We start from the raw sequence: 18,675 nt of genomic DNA on the forward strand, positions 1-18,675 counted from the left end.
CAATGCTCTAGCTAGGACAAGCCAAATCTAGAAGCAACCAAGCCATGTACTCAAGATGCTCATGGTTTTGATGATAGTTTGCGGAATGGTGATGGATGAAGATAGAAGGCCAGTGTTGACTCATGAGAGGTGAAGAGCTAGAGATGCTCAGTGTTGACCATGGTATGCCCATGGTGTACTCGGGGATAAAAAGACTAAAAAAGATTTCTGCAGCAGGGAGGAAGGAGACCATAGTCCTTTGTTTGAGGAAAGATGTTGGGATACAAACAAAGTCCCACATCGGATAAAAAAGAGACAGATATGAGTTTATATACACATAGATACCTCCATTGATAAGAGGCCTTTTGGAGGTACCAAAAGCAAATCTGTGAGTGCTTGGCCCAAAGCGAACAATATCTTACCAGTGTGGATCGAACAAGGGTTTCGAAGTTTTTTTTTTTTTTTATAGTTTTGATAATGAAAATAAGCGAAATAAATCCATATATATATATATATATATATATATATATATATATATATATATATATATATATATATATATATATATATATAAATCCATCACAAACATAAGCGAAAATAATTACAACATTCTATCTTTGTTGATGTTCTTCTTAAACAAGTTAAAAATCTATTGAACTCGAAATACTTGAGCCTAAGGAACACCAATATCATGTCACTTCTGAAATCCATTGGGAACCTAATCAATCTACATACTATAGATCTAAACAAACTAAATTGCATGAAGTGAAGATGGATAGGCTTGTCAAGTTACTTCATCTCCTAGCTTACTATGTCAGTGGTCAAAGTTCAGAATTGTACAATTTAAAAGGACTAAAGTTGAGTGAAGGAGTTCAAAATCTAGAATCATTACATAATCAATCATATTTAGGGAAAATCTTTAAATGACGATTATTTAACAACACGAATGCACAATTTAAGGATTGCTAGAAAATAAAAAGGCAACTGTAAGACCCTGGTTATAGACTTCTTTGATCGTGTGATTAGAATCTTGACTGTTAATAAAATAGAGAATATTTTATGCAAGTACAATGTAGTTTATTAGTTGGAGTTTGTTTAGGAAGGGTAAGGGTCTCATGTACATATCCTTGGTTATGTGAAATAATTAATTGTTTAATTTTAAATTGTAAAAATCTGAAATAAACGAAACAAAATAAGTTAAATAAATATTAAATGGTTATAATATTAGAATTGAGCTTGGCCCAGTGGTACGTGTCGTGTGATGCTTGTGGGTGGCTAAGACCAAAATCATGACCTTTTTTTTGTTTGGGCTGAAACCACAATGAGCGAAAATCCAAGTTTCGAAAAATAGAGTCTTGACCATTTTCATTCTTCTACCATTTTCATTTTTTTTCTCTTCAACAAAACCCATAAGCCCTAGGGAAAAGGAGGAGCTTTGGTGCGGCTAGAGGAAAAAGAGCATTGAAGGCTCGCAAGGGAAACTGAAACAAGAGTGAATGAGAGCTAAGGTGCATAAGAGTTCATTTTGGTGGCACAAATGGGTGTCCGAGGAAGGTCAACGAGGGTTTAGGGTAAGAATGGGTCGTGGTGAACCTATATAAGGAATGAGGGTAGAGGGAGTAGAGACACACCAAAACTCATTACATTTTCAAAAAGAGAGAGTGAGTTAGGGAAGAGAGAAAGCTTTGGTGAGAAAAAGGAACGTGAGGAGCGAAAGTGAGTGGAGAAAGAAAACAAACCAGGTATGAGGAGCTAAACTGAATGTGGTATTTGATTCGTGTATTTGCGTTATTTTCCTAGTTCTAAATTCTTGAATGCTGGTATTGTTTGAAATATTATTCATGTCAGTTTCAATAATGTGAATGTTATTTGATGGTGCATTGGAATGTTCGTGTTTAACTAGTAAATATTCACTTTGGTTTGAAACTTGATGATTGAGAATTTGTTATGTGTGCTCTATTTTCGGTCCATGAACGTAAAATGGTTAAAAGTGATTTTGGAATACCTGAATGAATCATTTTTGGATTATAGTTTAATTGAAAACTGATATAACTTTAGGTATTATACGTTTTAGTTCATAGTTAACTATATTAGTGTTTTGCTTGGCTGGCCAATAATTCTGTTTCTGTGATATAGGAAAAGGGTAAATGAATGAGTATATAATGTACCGTCAGATTAATGTGTGTATGCATCAGACTAATGAGTGTACACTGAAGGTAAGATGTTGGGCCTGAAATAAATTAGTTGTTTGTGATATATGTTTAAATGGAAACTGAATTTGTGTAATGTAAAAAAGGGTGGCTAGAATCTAAATTCAATAATATAGGTATATTAATGTATGACATGAAATATATATTGCATGAACATTGTTGTGATGCGTAGTTGCATATGTTAACTAGAATGGGTAGTGAATTAGTAATACATAAACAAGGACGAGTTAGATTTGGTTTGCTGAATACAAGAATAAATATGAAATTAGTAGTGATTAGTTGAACCTTGCAAGTTGTTTATATGAACCTTGTTATGTGTAGATGGGTGATATTGCATGATCACAATTTCCTTCTACTATCTAATGATACGAATCAGTGTGTGCATGACTTTTTATAATCACTTATTATGGCTAGTTGTATTAAGAACATAAAAGCAAATTTGATACACTCAAACTTGAACTTTGTAGGAAGCATGTAAGATGGTTGCGGGCTCTAATTACTTAAGCAAGCTTGTAATAACCAAATTGAACAACTAAACATGTATATGACGATGAAGGCTCTAATTTCTTTATAATTTCTATCATCATTTTCTTCCTTACAGCAAAATTAAAAACTACTAAATTTCGAAAAATTTAACTAAAAATATTTGTGATTTATATAAATTTAAATAAGGTCATTTTCACAAATTTCTATTAATCTAAACATTTCTATTAATCTACACTGTCCTATTTAGATAACATTTCGCATTACTATTTTAAATGTTTATAAAAAATATTAACTAAATATCATTGATTTTATATAATCTGTATTGCCTACTCGCATGATGAACAATACCAATTTCTTTATTCTTAAATTTATATGTAAGAACAATCTGTAAACTAACTTACCATATTGTTTGATTTCTACCCACTGATATTTGTAAAATTTTACCTGCAAATGTTGCTTCAATATCTACAACAACCCCCACCCTCTCAACATAGCACAGAATTTATATATTTATTGTTTCACATGGCATGGACATCCATCACATTAAGTATTTCAGATGAGTAGCTACAGAACATCACATTAATTCTTTCTATCAGTACATTTCAAACAAAATTTTCCAAAACCTAAAGTCAAAACTTTTCCTTACAACTCTATAAACTCATTTTCAATGTGCAACACATGTAGTTAAGGTAAAATACTGCAGTAAGATTATACATGAACACTTTAAATTAATAATATTTGGATTATATGTGCATACATATGAACTCTTTCAAAAGGGTGGACCTGTATTATATTTATTTTCTCTTCTCTCACTTCTATTTAATGTTAATTTCCGTGCTATGTATATTTTTCTAGGATTCTCTCTATTTTATGTATAACAGATAATGCAATAGACTGATATTAAAGTACCGTGTCAAGAGAATCAGCTCCAAGTGCAGCAAATTTAGACTCTCCTGTAACAGCTGAATCCTCTGACAGCACTAATTGTTTCTTACCTATGTCTCCTGTAGCATCTGCCCCAATGAGTAGTTTAATTAGAAGAAACCATAAAGTACTACACAATTAGATGAAATTGCAAAAGTATGCATGTCATTGTTCCCTTGTCATTGATTCAAGTTACATTTTCTGTTTGTGTGAGGAATCATTGTTTATAGAAAGACTGATAAGCATTATTGTTTGTAGACAAACTTGGTTCTAATCTTGAGAAGGTGCAAAACAGATAAAGTAGCTAACTGAATCAGGAAGGATATAAACTCTATTCAGTCTTATTTTGCTCAGATTTCTATCATCTGCGTGACTCTATGAGGGATAGTCTTGTACATACAACAATTGATTTCTTATTGAATCATTATGGGAGGTTAAAATATCACATTTCCTTAAGAACAAAAATGGGTAACAGTCTTTCTTATGTATTCAAACCCTGAATATATTTGTCAATAATAGTTTAATAGTATAGAAATAGTGTATGTACTCAATTGGGCCTGAGCATAATCAAGGTGGGCGACCTACCACAGTCCAATTTTTGGTGGGCCAAAAAAAGGTCTACTAAAGAGGATTTAATATTGTAGATAATTAATTGACTTAAAAGAAGATTTGAGCAATATAATACCTGAGGATATTTTTGGATTGCTTTCAGTACCGAAAGACTTAAAGAAAGATAGGTGTAATTGGGAGCCCAAAAACTCCTACTGATGCCGACTCTCTTTTTTTTTACTCTCTGGGAAGAGTAATGAATCAGGTTGGAAATCAAAGACTAAAGAAAGGACTTTATGAAAAAGCAAAAATTCAAATGTTTTGCTTGCAGATTTCAAGCCAAGGAATTGGTTGCAGAAAGATATAGGTTAACCTAATAGCATGAAAGAAATAAATAAACAGATAAGAGTATTAGATGGAGAAAGAAAGACAACGCCTGTTTTGTCTGAAGATAACACAAGATAATAGCAAATCGTGCACCACTCATTCAAGTAAGAACTGTGAAGAGGCCCAACGAAAGTAAAACCAAATTTTACCTGGGAAAATAAGTCGGCCAAGCAAGTCAAAAGATTTTCCAACCATCTGCTCATCATCTCTATGTTTATTTAGTGTTGCTTTGGGACAATGTTTATCTGTAAATCATAATGAAAAACTAAAATAAAATGACGAAATCATGGTTAATAGTTCTTCAAAAATCAATCTCTAAAAAATAAATACCTTTAATAGGGATTTTTTTCGAACCAAGGTAGTTGGTTTTTCTCCAACAGACTCATGAGCCACACCTTTATCAATAGGAGGGTTACTACACACAAAGATTTACCAAAGTTCAATTTGAGAGAGGCAAAAGCAGAGCCAAGCTTGAACGCAGTAATCACTGCTTACCTTGATAGTCAGCGCGGGAGCGAACGTGTCAGAGCACCTCGACGACCTTCGATAACAGTAAGACACCTCAACGAACAACAGACGCCTCGCTCAGTCCACAAATGTAGCCTCAACGTCTCGTTTCCAATTATAGAGAAACACACAAAAATAATAGAGATAGAAAGAGAGAAAAAGAGTATAGAGAAAAATAAGTTTTCACGCAAAAAAGTTCTCTCAACGGCAACCACCAAGGAAGAACTAAGGTAGTACCAAAAGTTGAGAAGGTATGTCACCTCAACACTTTTTTGTTCTTTTTTTTTTTTATCGTACTTTGATGTTTTTCTTCTAAGGACATTACTTTTACTATACACAAATAACATGTTTTTAAAATCATAAAAAGAATATTTTCTCTTGTTTCTTTTAGTATTGGTTAGATCCCTCGCATAACGTGATATTTATTTTTAAACTTTATTTTAAAAAAATAATAAATAAACAATTCAAAAAATTAAAAATATTTTCTTGTCACGTATTTTCTTTTAAAAATAATAATAAATCATAAATAAAATATAGGGTATAAGTATCGCTTCGGCCAATGGCCCGTTTCTTTCCTTTTCCCACCATTCTTAAAATAAAAAATACAAAATCTTTAAAACCAAAAAATGACAACATTGTTAAACAAACCTTCTTTTCACCAGAATTACGTGATTCATAATTTTCCATCATGAATGGAGATACGTAGAAGCAAACTCAATCCTTGTCGGGTTCACTTTTCAAAAATCTAAAACAATCCATAATAATTTCAAACAAATTTACAAACCTTTTTCTAGATAAAGAACTACGTGATTCCTGATTTTCCATCATAAATGGATATACATAGGAGTAAGGTCAATCCTTGTCAGGCTCATAAAACAAAAAAAATATTTTTGTTTCTTAATAGTTTGTTTATATTATTATTTTTAGGGAAAATTAAATATTTTGAAAAACCACATCAAGTGTATACAATTAATTAAAGATATTGCTCTTCAGCAGGCGTAGTAGGGTGTTAATACCTTCCTTACGCGTAACCGAGTCCCGAACCTAAAATTCAGTTTTCATAGACCATGTCTTATTTTATGGTTTTCCATAGTTTTTCCCAAACAAATTATGGTGGTGACTCCCAAAACCTTTTTCTCTTAAACCTGTTTATTTTCGGTTCGTCGTCCTGTCACGATCCCGGTTGCGACACACACACCTGTTACCCTAGACTGGACGAGTATTCGCACCACTCCTAGTATTAAGAAACCTTACCTAGATTTCCCTTAACTCAACGAAGCTCGAGAGTATCTTTTCTTCTTTTCTCTTCTTCTCTTCTTCTAAAACACTTGCACTAACAATTGCTTCCATATAACACAAAGGTTATACGATCATCGCCACAAACACAAACACAAATACAAACAAAATGTGGGTGAGCTAACAATGAAACCATATACAAACAAACAACCAATTCATTAGATAACACAAGAATTCCTCCACTTAATCAATCAACCAAACACTCAAACCAGTTACGCAATAATCACCCACAACTCTCTCCCAATACTTTACTTTGAGTGGTCTATCAATAATATCAATATTCACCTTCGGGTGGTTGAGCAATATACCTTCATAGTATGAATCTGTTCCCCCTATTCCTCAATTTCTTACGAGGAAAAGCTTCGGTGCATTACACATTGAGCATTATACTCAACTTCAAGCCCTATTGTAGGGTTAAACAACTTTCCCCTCCCCTACTTCACACAAGCTCAATTGTACGGTACTCGAACCTAGTCTTACTACTTCATATAATAAAGAGTGCTCATTTTCTACTCCATATAGATGAAAGGAAGACCCAATACTTAAGGTTTCACATCCCGCTCTCTAAACCAATCCCTACCCTTAAACAAACTAAGGTTAACTCTCTAGGTATCTCACTAATAAAATTTTGACATACACAACCTGCCTATTTCTCAATAGTCAAAACACATAATTCAACATAACTAGAAGTATCTAAGATGATAAACATGCTCAAGAGCCACAAACAACATCATTCAGAACCTTTACATTCATAAACAATACTTTCAAGAATCATAATCTTTTAACAGTAGTAAATCACGTCAATAAAAATTATACAACCATAGCCAAAACCATGCAAGAGTAATGTAATACATACAACGTTTGAATAATGCTCACAACAACCATTAATCAACAATTCACATGGCACAAGCAATGAACATTAGAGAGTCTTAAAATTAGATCCACAACAACCAACTCTTTAACATAGTTCTTAACAGCATGTGCAACAATTATTTTAGCCATACAACATTAACATATCAAGTCACCATGACCAACCACGACAAAAATAATTATATCACAGTTACCAATGTTGAACATAATTATGGAAGTTGCAATAATGTATATAAAAGACATACAATAATGATAAGTGTTTGATATTAGTGAATTTCTATGCGTAATTAACACTTATCTTATTTTGATTATGTATAAAAACTGTGATAACTACCCAATTATACTTATTTTGCAGAAACACATGAATTTAAGGAGTTGAATTTGTATTTGAATGAAAGGAAGAAGATTTGCATTCATTGTGAAAGAATCTATCTTACCATGGTTTGAGCGGCACTTGAGGACTTGAACCATACAAGAAACCAAAGCTTGAGCCATGGAAAAGTGCTTCATAGTAAACCAACCTTAAATAGCTCAAGCCTAGATGTTGATAGCCTAAGCCATAGAGGAAACGCACCAAGGGAGGAAACCTCAGCGCTAGAGCCGTAAGCCACCACTTGAGTTGTGCTATGAAAGTCTATAAATACAAGCAGCTGGGATAGATTTTGGGAGGTGGAGAGAGAGAAGTGGAGAGATCCAGAAGAGAACTAGAGTTCGGTCTTAGTCCTCTTAGGGTAATTTTAAAGATAGACTCCAATGAGTCTCTCACATAATCCTTGTACTTCAAAGATACATCCTTCAAGGATTAGGAGATGCTTTCCTCTTTGTTTGTAATTCTTTCTATCTTCATGAGGAGCTAAATCACCATGTGTTGGAGCACAATGTACCAAATTCAAATGCTCTTGTATTTAGTGACACTTTCATTTATGTAGTTTTCATTTGATTTGAAGTTGTTAATTAATTTGTGATTGATTTTGGGATGAACTAATCGTTTTTCTTGTTTAACTAGCTTGAGGTGTAGAGGCATCTAGTCTTGAGATGTGGTCCAATAAGTTTTCCTATGTGTTGAAGTACCTAAAAAACACTAGAAGGGGAGTTGAATAGTGTTTATGGAAAACATTTTTTGCAACCCTTCTAATATAGTACGTTATCAAGCAATTGAGATATTATTTTAAATGCTTAGACGCTTGAAGTAAAATATAAGCTTTATAAATATTAGCATGCTAATCAAAATAATTTCTACAACAGCGTTTGTAAGAACTTCCTCTTAAAAGTAAAGGATCATTTAACTTGGAAGTTCTTATATTTTCAAGTAAAAAGCTCAACTGCAGATTTTCTAAGAGGATCGTTTAGCAAAGAGAATAAAGAATAACATAAGATATTTTATATTGGTTCGCTCCAACTGAGCTACACCCAGTCTCCTCCGCAAAGGGTTCTACTATAATCTTCACACGATTACAAATGAGTATTAGCACCACTCCTGGTACTCAGGTACCTCGCCGATAATTCCTTTGAGTATTTGCAGAACTCCTAGTACTCAACACCCCACCAAGATTTCCTTGAGTATTAGCACCACTCCTGGTACTCAACAACCCACTAAGATTTCCTTGAGTATTCGAACCACTGCTAGTACTAGACTATCGCGCCTAGATTCCTCAACTCAAAAAAAGTTCAGTTGTAAGTACTTTAATTCTCTTTAGAATTGCAATCAATGATTGCTTACAAGCAGTTTAGACAAAACATTCGTACATGTTTCTCTCTAAGATCTAATAAAAGTAAGATATTTGATGCTTAAACTCGAGAGTATCTCTTTCTCTTTTCTTATCTTCTCTTTTCTTTAGCTTAGATAAATTCTTTTCTTTTAGCTCTTTTTCCTCTTTTCTTCTTTGTAGGATGGATATGGCGTTGTAAACTTTATGCATTTGATATCCTCTATTCTATCCTCTTGACTTTCTTTGTGAGAGATCTTCTATTTATAGGCTCGATGAATTTTTGTTCGTTAGACAACGTTTGTAGTTCGTTGTGTAAGTCAACTTTGTTAGAGCAAACATGTTTTTTCAGTCTTTTGCTTGAAGTATGTTGTACGATCTTTTTAGACTTTACTTCAAGAGAGAAACATTCCATGATTATCTTTTTTGTCTCTAATGTCCACATTTGATTTTTTATCTGTAGCATTGTAGATGCGTGTAAAATAGCTTATCTGCAAAATTAGAGTAAATTGTGCATGCAGCAGATATGACTTTTCTTATTACTTTTGTTGTTTATGAATGTTGGCATTTAGTGTCATTTAATGTTTGCTCAAAATCACAAAGTGTTTTCTGATTTCCTACCATTTGGTAACACTTTTCATTTAAGCTCTTTTAATTTGATGATACCAAACGTATAGATACTTCATCATAAGATGGTGTGTTTGTTTCGCTCGTGGTATCCCTTGAATATAAGTAAACACTTCTTGGTATGTGTACCTTGTAGACACATAAGGTTTAGCTTTCTCAAGCTTTCTCATATCTTTTAGTAAAGTCTTTTAGTTGTTTTAGTCGAAGACCTTGTCTTGACTTGTTTTCGTTTTTCGAGAGAAGTTAAATACCTAGTTCAGGTATTAAGCAATGAGCATTTAACTTGGTTCTCTTTTAGACACTTTTTAGACAAGACATCATCTAGTCAAGCGTTTGGTTTCTCTAGCCTGTTTTTTCTATTTTCTAGGACCTAAGTGTTTTCCTATGACTTCTAAGTTTTGGGTTTCACGTTCTGGTTTAGTTTGTCTTTGCTTTTGGCTCTACGTTTTTATCCTAGGTTGTTTTCTGATCTTTTAACCCGTTTTAATGTTATTTGATTAAACTTCAAACATGAGATCTTTTGTTCATATAGACGATTTTGTCTTTAACTATCTCCCCCTTTTTTATGTTTAACAAATACACATTTAAACGATGTATTCAATCTTTTAGTTAAGCTTTTTAAGTCTTTTAGGTCTTGTGTGTTTTATATTTTTCTGTTTTTATCTTTTACATGCTGTTAGTGAAGACAGTTGAAAGAATATAGTATACGCAGATAAACATATAAGATAAATAAGATAAACATAAAAACAAATGAAGGGATAAATAAATAAGCAATAAAAAAATATTTTGACAAAACACTCACAAACATATTACAAGAATAGAAACATGGACTCCTAAGATGAACTCCAAGAATCTGGAGAAACTCCCCTTTATTCTATATTATTCCTAACTTCTGGTGTACTCCCCTTGAGTACATGCTCATAGATGCTGACGCATCTACTCCTTCTCTATTCTCTCCCTTATTTGATAAACATCAAAAGGGAGGCGGAAGAGAAAAGACATCACAGTCAGACGAATGGGATTGATGAACATCAAATCATATTGAAGATTGAGTGACTCAGAAGTTGGAGGGAGTATGACAATAAGATAGGAATTAGGGTTTAAGAGAATGAGTTGAGAAGATGAGACGAGAAGCGCATTTAAATAGAGGAAAAAGTTAATAATGGGTGATTGATAAGTCTCGTCCATTTAATGAGGTTAATACAGAAGGATTCTAAAGAGATTTATATCTCTTTGAATACCGAGAGGATTTTGAGAGGGGTGTTAGTTAGTAGCAGATAAGAGTGGCAAGGGAAGAGGTTTGGAGAATTTTGAGGATAGGAGAGAGAGAGGGATTGAACAGATAGGAGGGTGGCTTTATTAACACGTAGAAGATTTGGTTGATAGGCGAGAGGGTTTAGGTTTAGGAAATCCTAGAAAATTTAAAGAGACGAGCTCAATAAGTAGACACACCTAATGTATGAATGCAGTTTGTCTTATAGACTATTTGTCTTAGACGATGCAACAGAATGACGTCTTTGGACTATGTGTCCTAGATGACTGACTCTCTAAACTCTTCTATGAGCCCTATATGACACACTTAACATATTTGAATCAAGGATTCATTCAACGTTTCTCAACCAATAAGGGTTATTAGATGGTTAAGTGTATCTTCAACTAATGGCTTAGTGAAGATGTGAGCAAGCTCATCTTCTGTGTTTGCATATTGTAAGTCCACAGTACCCTTGTTAACGTAATCACGTATGAAGTGATGCTTGACCTCAATATGCTTAGTGCGGTAATGTAATGTTGGATTTTTAGACAAACTAATTGCAACATTATTATCACAAAAGATAGGAATCGTATCTTGATTGTGATTGTAGTCTTCGAGTTGATTCCTGATCCATACTAGTTGAGAGCAACAACGTGTAGCCGACATATATTCAGCTTCAGCAGTTGATAGTGCGATTGTGTTCTGCTTCTTGCTCATCCATGATACTAGATTTCCTCCAACAAAGTGGCACCCTCCACTTATGCTTTTTCGCTAAACTTTTTTTCCGGCAAAATCATCATCACAATATCCTTTAAGATCAAAACTCTCACTCTTGTTGTAGCATAAACCAAGAGATGTTGTTCCCTTTAGATAGCGAAATATCCGGTTGACAACATTGAGCTGTGTTTCTCTAGGATCGGATTGAAATATTGCACAAAGATAGACACTGAACATAATATCAAGTCTAGACGCTGTGAGATACAAAACTGAACCTATCATTTGATGATAAAGGGTGTTGTCCACTTTTGTTGAGCTATCATCTAGCCCTAGGCTAGTTGTTGGATGCATTGAAGACTTCATCTCCTTAGCATCATGCATTTTGAACCTTTTGAGCAATTCCTTTATATACTTTGTTTGATGTATGTAAATTGTGTCGTCTTTTTGCTTGATTTGTAGTCCAAGAAAGAATTTTATCTCACCCATTATACTTATCTCGAATTCTTCTTGCATCATTTTTGGGAAGTCTTGGCATAACTTTTCATATATAGCACCAAAGATAATGTCATCAACATATATTTGAATGACTATGAAGCTTTGATTGACATTCTTCCTGAAGAGCGTGGTGTCTACTTGACCTCTTGTGAAACCATTATTTATAAGGAAGAGACTTAAACTTTCATACCAATCTTTGGAGCTTGTTTTAGTCCACATAAGGTTTTGTTAAGTCTGAAGTCGTGTGTAGGATTAACTTTGCACTCAAACCCTCAGGGTTGCTCTACGTCCCCTTCTTCCTTAATGTTGTCGTTTAAGAATGCACTCTTGATGTTCATCTGATAAAGCTTGATTTTGTTGAGCGTCGCGAATGATAAGAGTATGTGAATGGCTTCTAACCTTGCTACATGAGCATATGTTTTTATGTAATCAATTCCTTCCTATTGATAATAGCCTTTCGCAACCAGTCTGACTTTGTTTCTGATGACATTTCCATGTTCATCTAACTTGTTGCGATAGACCCATTTAGCTTTGACTACATGCTTTCCTTTGGGTAACTCAACGAGTTCCCATACTTCATTTTTCTTGAATTGATCGAGTTCTTATTTCATAGCTTCAATCCAAGAATTCTCTTCTAGAGCCTGATTGATGTTAGATGGCTCAATCAGAGAGTTGAGAGCAGTGGTTTGCGGATTGTGATATGATCTTGTCCTTACGCGTTTGTTGAGACTTTCGATAATTTTCTTTGTGGGATAATCCTTAGTGATCAGACAATGTAAGCTTTTCGGTTCCCTTCTTTCTTCACTAATATCGTTGAATGACTCTTCATGCTAATTCTCCACTTCATGGTTAGGGTCTTCTGATGCATTTCCTTCCTTTGATATGTTATCGTTTACCTGCAATTTGGAGAAGGAGTCTTCTAGCTCTAACTTACTTTTGTCAAGCTCATGGTTAAATTTAACATGAATGGCTTCTTTACCTTCAAGGTTCTAGAGTTGTAAACCCTAAATGCTCTTGAAGTTTTCGAGTAACCAAGCATGATTCCTTGATCACTACAAGAATCAAATTTGCCTAAAATATCTTTAGTATTAAGAGTAAAACACTAACAATCAAATGGATGAAAATAAGAAATATTTGGTCTTTTGTCCTTCCATAGCTCATAGGGTGTTTTATTGAGGATTGGTCTTATGTAAACTCTATTTTGAATATAGCAAACAGTGTTGACTGCTTCTGTCCAGAAGTGTTTAGGAGTATTAAAGCATTTAACATAGTTCTGGCCATTTCTTGTAAAGATATGTTTTTTCTCTCAACAACTACATTTTGTTGTGGTGTCCTTGGAGTCGAAAAATTATGTTTAATGCCAGAGCTTTTGCAAAAGTTTTTTAAAAGATCATTTTCAAATTTTCCTCCATGATCACTTCGGATAAACATGATTTTCAAATCTTTTTTAGTCTTCATCCTTTTACAGAGTTTGCAAAAGACATTAAAAGCCTCATCCTTATGAGTTATAAAAAAAACTCAAGTTCACTTAGGAAAATCATCTACTACTACCAAACCATAGGGTTTACCGCTTATAGATTCAGTTCTTGTAGCTCCAAACAAATCTATATGAAGCAGCTCCAAAGGTCGTTTGGTCGAAACCATAGTTTTACTTTTAAAAGATTCTTTGACTTAGTTGCTCTTCATGTAGGCACTACAAAAGACTATATCATTAAATGATACATCTAGTAGTCCTCTTACGAGGTCTTGGCGTTGCAACTTAGAGATTAATCTCATACTTGCAGTTCATCTAGATTCATTTTATACAATCTACCTTGCCTATTAGCAGTAAATACTAAAGAATTATAACTATCTTATACTCTACATTGGTCTTTTTCAAAAATAACATTATATCCGCTATCACACAATTGACTTATGCTAAGCAGATTATGTTTAAGGCCTTCTACTAATAAAACATTATCAATGGAAGGGGAAAGGTTTGTACATATCTTTCTAATTCTTATGATTTTTCCTTTTGGTTTCCTCCAAACGTGACTGAACCTCCTTTCTTGTTCCTTAGGTTTAGGAACATACGTTTTTCTCCCGTCATGTGACATGAGTAGCCACTATCCAGGTACCAGGATAGGACTTTCTTTTCGGCCATCAAACATATCTGCAAGAGGAATTATTTGACTCTTAGGTACTCATATCCAGTTGGGTCCTGATTTGTTAGACACATGCACTTTCTTCTTTTCAGAAGATAATGCATCATTATATAACCCAGTGAAACTAATGGGTTTTGACTTATTTTACATGCATTGACTGGGGTTTTCTATAACCTAGACCTTGTTTGTTAGATGGATGTCTACTTTCTCTCAACAAACGGTCTAACCTATCATTTCCCTCAAGTGTTCTAATGAAAATTTTCGTGAGGGTATCGTTTTCATGCCTAAGGGATTCTATGTCTTTATCATCCTTACCTATTGTTGGATTATCTTCAAGTGTTTCAACTTATGCACTAGTGACACTTAACTCTAACTTAAGATTATATACTTTTTGTTGAAGAGTGTTGACATTATTTCTAGACTTATCTACTTTATCTTTTAAATTGTTTCTATGTGCAAGAAATTATATGTACGATGATTACACAAATTGTTATATGTACATGAAAGTTTAGACAAATATGACAACATTTCATAATATGCATTTCTTATTGAGTGTAGATTAGAAAAGTTTACCTTGTCATCAGAGTCGTCTGATGTACTCTTAGCATTTCCTGCGACCAAACATACTTTGACGTCTTTGTCTTCGTCAGATGTGTCCAGGTCTTCCCAGGTGCTCATCAACATCTTTTTCTTTTCATATCTGGGCCCGACTAACTTCTTCTTTAACTTTTCAAGCTTGGGACATTCTGATCTAAAATTTCAAAGTTTGTTGCACTCGTAACAGACAATTGTATCTTGTGGTCGTCTGTCTCTTGAGATGTTCTTGGAGCCAAATCTGAGACGTCTAGTCTTGAACATCATGCCTTTTTTGTTCCTCCATAATATTTGGAGCTTTCTTATGATGAATGAAAGCTCATTTTCTTCATTCTCATACATGGAGTCATGCTCATCATCATCTGACTCCTTGGAGGATTCGTCTGTTCTGAGAGCCTTGATGGGTGTCTTCTTTGTGGCTTTGAGCCCGATGCTTTTTTCATTCTTGATGGAGCCATCATAAAGAAGCTCGAGCTCATGGACTTTCAATATCCGTACCAACTCCTCTAGACTCATCCCATCTAGATTCTTTGATGTACGTAAAGTTGTGACCTGAGGTCTCCATTAAGGAAGTATCCTAAGAAAATAACTTCATTAGATTTAGCATCAAACTTTTCCAAATTATTCATCAAGGTCGTACCCTAATCAAATTAATATGCAATTAAGTGCAGTATAATACTAGGAAGTGACTCCTAGGTCGTCTCTCAAGGACTAAATGTGGTTCAGGAATTAGATCGAACACTTGGTAGGGGGTTTTATGGACAACTTTGTGAATGCAAATGAAACAACTAAAACACGAATTCAACACAAAGTAGAGAACGATTTGTCACTAACTCAATTACAACGCTTCCAATCACACATTATAACGAATTAAATACTACTATAACCCCTAATCCAACACAAGCTAGCCAACTAAAAGAATACCCACCATGTTTTCATAAAAGCAAATTAAGCAAATGCCTTGCACACATTCAATCAATTATGCACCATATAGTCCAATCAACTAAGCGAAGATTAAACACCAATTAGGAAACTAAGCATATACCCAATCGCAAGTGCAAAACAGATTGAATATTGAGCCAAATCAGAGTAGCCAAATCAGAGTAGCAAAATCACAATTATAGTCCAGAAATCTCATGGAAACAATGCAATTTCACTAATGACCAATCAAGCACACTTAAGCTAACATTAAAGCAAAATTAAAACAGCAAAACAGAACCGAAAACAACATTAAATCTGGAATGGCAAACGAAACTAAATTGTAAAACAAAATTGAATGCACAAAACACAAATTGAATTGGGCAAAATGAAATTGCATATAGAAACGGAATTGGAAACGTAAATGGAAGCAAGAAACGAAATTAAATTTGCACTTGAAAACGTAAATGATTCATTACAAAGAAAGGGAAAGAAAGAACCTAAACCCCCAAAGAGGGGGGGGGGGGGGGGAGGGACTGGAAAACGCAATTATGCTCCAAAACCTAGAGAGAAAAACATAAAAGAGGGTGGAAAGGGAAAGTGAAATCTGATTTGGGGTTTATAGGCCCAAAATTACGATTCTACACTTCTAATGAGTTTCTACAAAATATTGACCAAAAATAGGCCCAAAAGTCAAATTTGGTCGTAATTAAAATAATTAAAATTACAAAACGAAATTAAATGATGTTGGTAGCCCTCTTGAAGTTCTAATCATAATTCCAAAATTGTCCTGCAATTAATAATGAGATTAATTAGATTCAGATAATACAAATTAATTAAAAATATGAATTACTGATCAAATGAAGCCCAATTAGTGAAAATGAGATAATAATGGAGAATTAAACACAATTCACTAACACAATTCAGTACGAAAAGCTAAGTGAATAGTACAAAATAGTGATTCATCAGTTATCTTTTCCACTATTTACATCAAAAAATTTCAAATGAGATACATTTAGTTTTCTACCTTTAAATAGTTTAGAAGGAGTTAGCTTTAAAATTGGCCTAATGAGCATTCTATTAAGAACATAACAAGCAGTACTAACTGCATCAGTCCAAAAATATTTAGGAAGATTAAACTCATTTAATAAAGTTTTAGCTAACTCTTCTAATGATTTATTCTTCCTTTCAACAACCCCATTTTGTTGGGGAGTTCTAGGAGCAGAAAAATTATGAGTTATACCATACTCATCACAAAATGTTTCAAAATACTCATTTTTAAACTCACCACCATGATCACTTCTCAAAATCTTTATTTTCAAATCTTTTTCAATTTGGACTACTTTTGCAAAGGTTTTGAAAGCTTTGAAAGTTTCACTTTTCAAAGTTAAAAGGAAAGTCAAAGTGTACCTAGAGTAATCATGCACAATGACAAGAGCATAATAATTTCCACCAAAGCTTTTTGATCCTAGAAGGACCAAATGTCCATATGCAATAACTCTAAAGGTTTAGATGTAGAAATATGTTTTTGATGAAAAAGAAGATTTTTTTTTGCTTTCCTTTTAGACAAGCTGCACATAGTTTGTCTTTTTCAAATTTCAATTTTTGCAAACCAATAACAAGATCTTTTGAATTCAATTTATTCAAATGTTGCATATGAATGTGTGCAACCCTTTTATGTCATAACCGAGGATTTTCTTCCTTTGCAACTAAACATGTTATGTCATGGCTAGATGCACTTTCCATATCAATCAAATAAATGTCATTATGCTTAACACCTTGTAATGCAATTTCAGATGAATCTTTCAAATAAACAATGTTTTTACCACTTTCAAAAGTTACCTTGAGATCTTTATCAAAAGTGATAATAAATTATTTTAGGTTGTTATGGGTTTTGAAAAACGTGACAATCAATTATCCTAGGTGATAATAGATTATTGTCGAACCTTGGACAATTATAACTTTTAGAGATAATCAATTATCCTTACTGATAATCAATTATTGTCGAGCCAAAACCTTTTTTAATTTTACTAATGATAATCGATTATCCCCGTGATAATCGATTATTATCGAGAGAAAATTATACTTAAGAGAAGTTACATGACATCTAAATGCTTACAATTGAAAGTTAAAGTCTAATACAATTGTTTTTATAAAGAATGATTTTAACAATGTATGTAAATGTCTCCACAAGTCTTCAAGTGCATCATCATCAAAATCTCTTCAAAGCATCAATGCTTCTCATTAGTAACAGTTCGGGGATTCATGTTCTAGGTCTTGTGTTTTCACCCTAAGTTGTTTTCTTAATATTATTTGATTAAACTTCAAAACATGAAAGCGTTTAGGCGCATAGACGATTTTGTCTTAACAGTTTTATGTATTGGTATTCTATATGAAAGTGAAGTGATATTTGCGGTTTCAAAGTTGTGAAAGTAAGTTCTAAGGTGGAACTTTTTGGTATTCATTTCAAGTATTATTAGTATAAATGCAGGGAGCTTAGTCTTGGGGGTTATCTTGACACTCTAATGAGCATTCATTCTCAAGTAGAGGAGATTGACATATGTGGTGAGAGTAGCAGGAAATCTTTAGTCTAAGTGCTTCTAGTATGACCTAAGATGCGATACAGACTAACCTTATGAGTGTGGTAGGGTGAAACCTGTTAGCAATGACTTTGCAAAGCAGTAGAGGCCACCACAACCCGCCATAGTTCGACATTTATTCTAAATCCGGATAATTTAGTCTAAGTCTTGGCATGTTTAGGATATTCTAATTTAACTATTATATGTGAACTATGTGTGATGCTTTAGATGTTAATGTATTATATGGATTGTTTTTCTTATCTGACTTACTTTTTTGTTTGTGTATTGTTTGTATGTTCCTGTGTTTCTTTTTGGCTATGATCATCTGATGAGCATAGGGCGACAAGGTATTTGTGGAGCAAGCTTTAGATGGAAGGACGTCTAATGTTTAGTTTTCTTTAGATCAATATATAGTTTTGTTTAGTTATCTTGTAA

General features: G+C 33.6%; 2 long non-coding RNA genes across 2 annotated transcripts; one reads left to right on the forward strand and one right to left on the reverse strand.

Moving 5' to 3' along the window:
* Positions 1 to 654: 654 nt before the first annotated feature.
* Positions 655 to 4,064, forward strand: LOC148201432 (uncharacterized). Its single transcript, XR_015784815.1, has 2 exons — positions 655 to 1,721; positions 3,557 to 4,064. It is a non-coding gene; the product is annotated as an uncharacterized LOC148201432 (long non-coding RNA).
* LOC148201433 (uncharacterized) lies at positions 1,734 to 5,326 on the reverse strand. Its single transcript, XR_015784814.1, has 4 exons — positions 5,031 to 5,326; positions 4,866 to 4,950; positions 4,685 to 4,780; positions 1,734 to 3,688 (listed from the first exon to the last, which is right to left on the reverse strand). It is a non-coding gene; the product is annotated as an uncharacterized LOC148201433 (long non-coding RNA).
* Between the last annotated feature and the right edge of the window lie 13,349 nt (positions 5,327 to 18,675).

This window comes from Vigna umbellata, chromosome 3 (assembly GCF_029865625.1).
Source record: "Vigna umbellata cultivar VRB3 chromosome 3, Vumbellata_1.0, whole genome shotgun sequence".
In the NCBI taxonomy this organism is placed as follows: Eukaryota; Viridiplantae; Streptophyta; class Magnoliopsida; order Fabales; family Fabaceae; genus Vigna; species Vigna umbellata.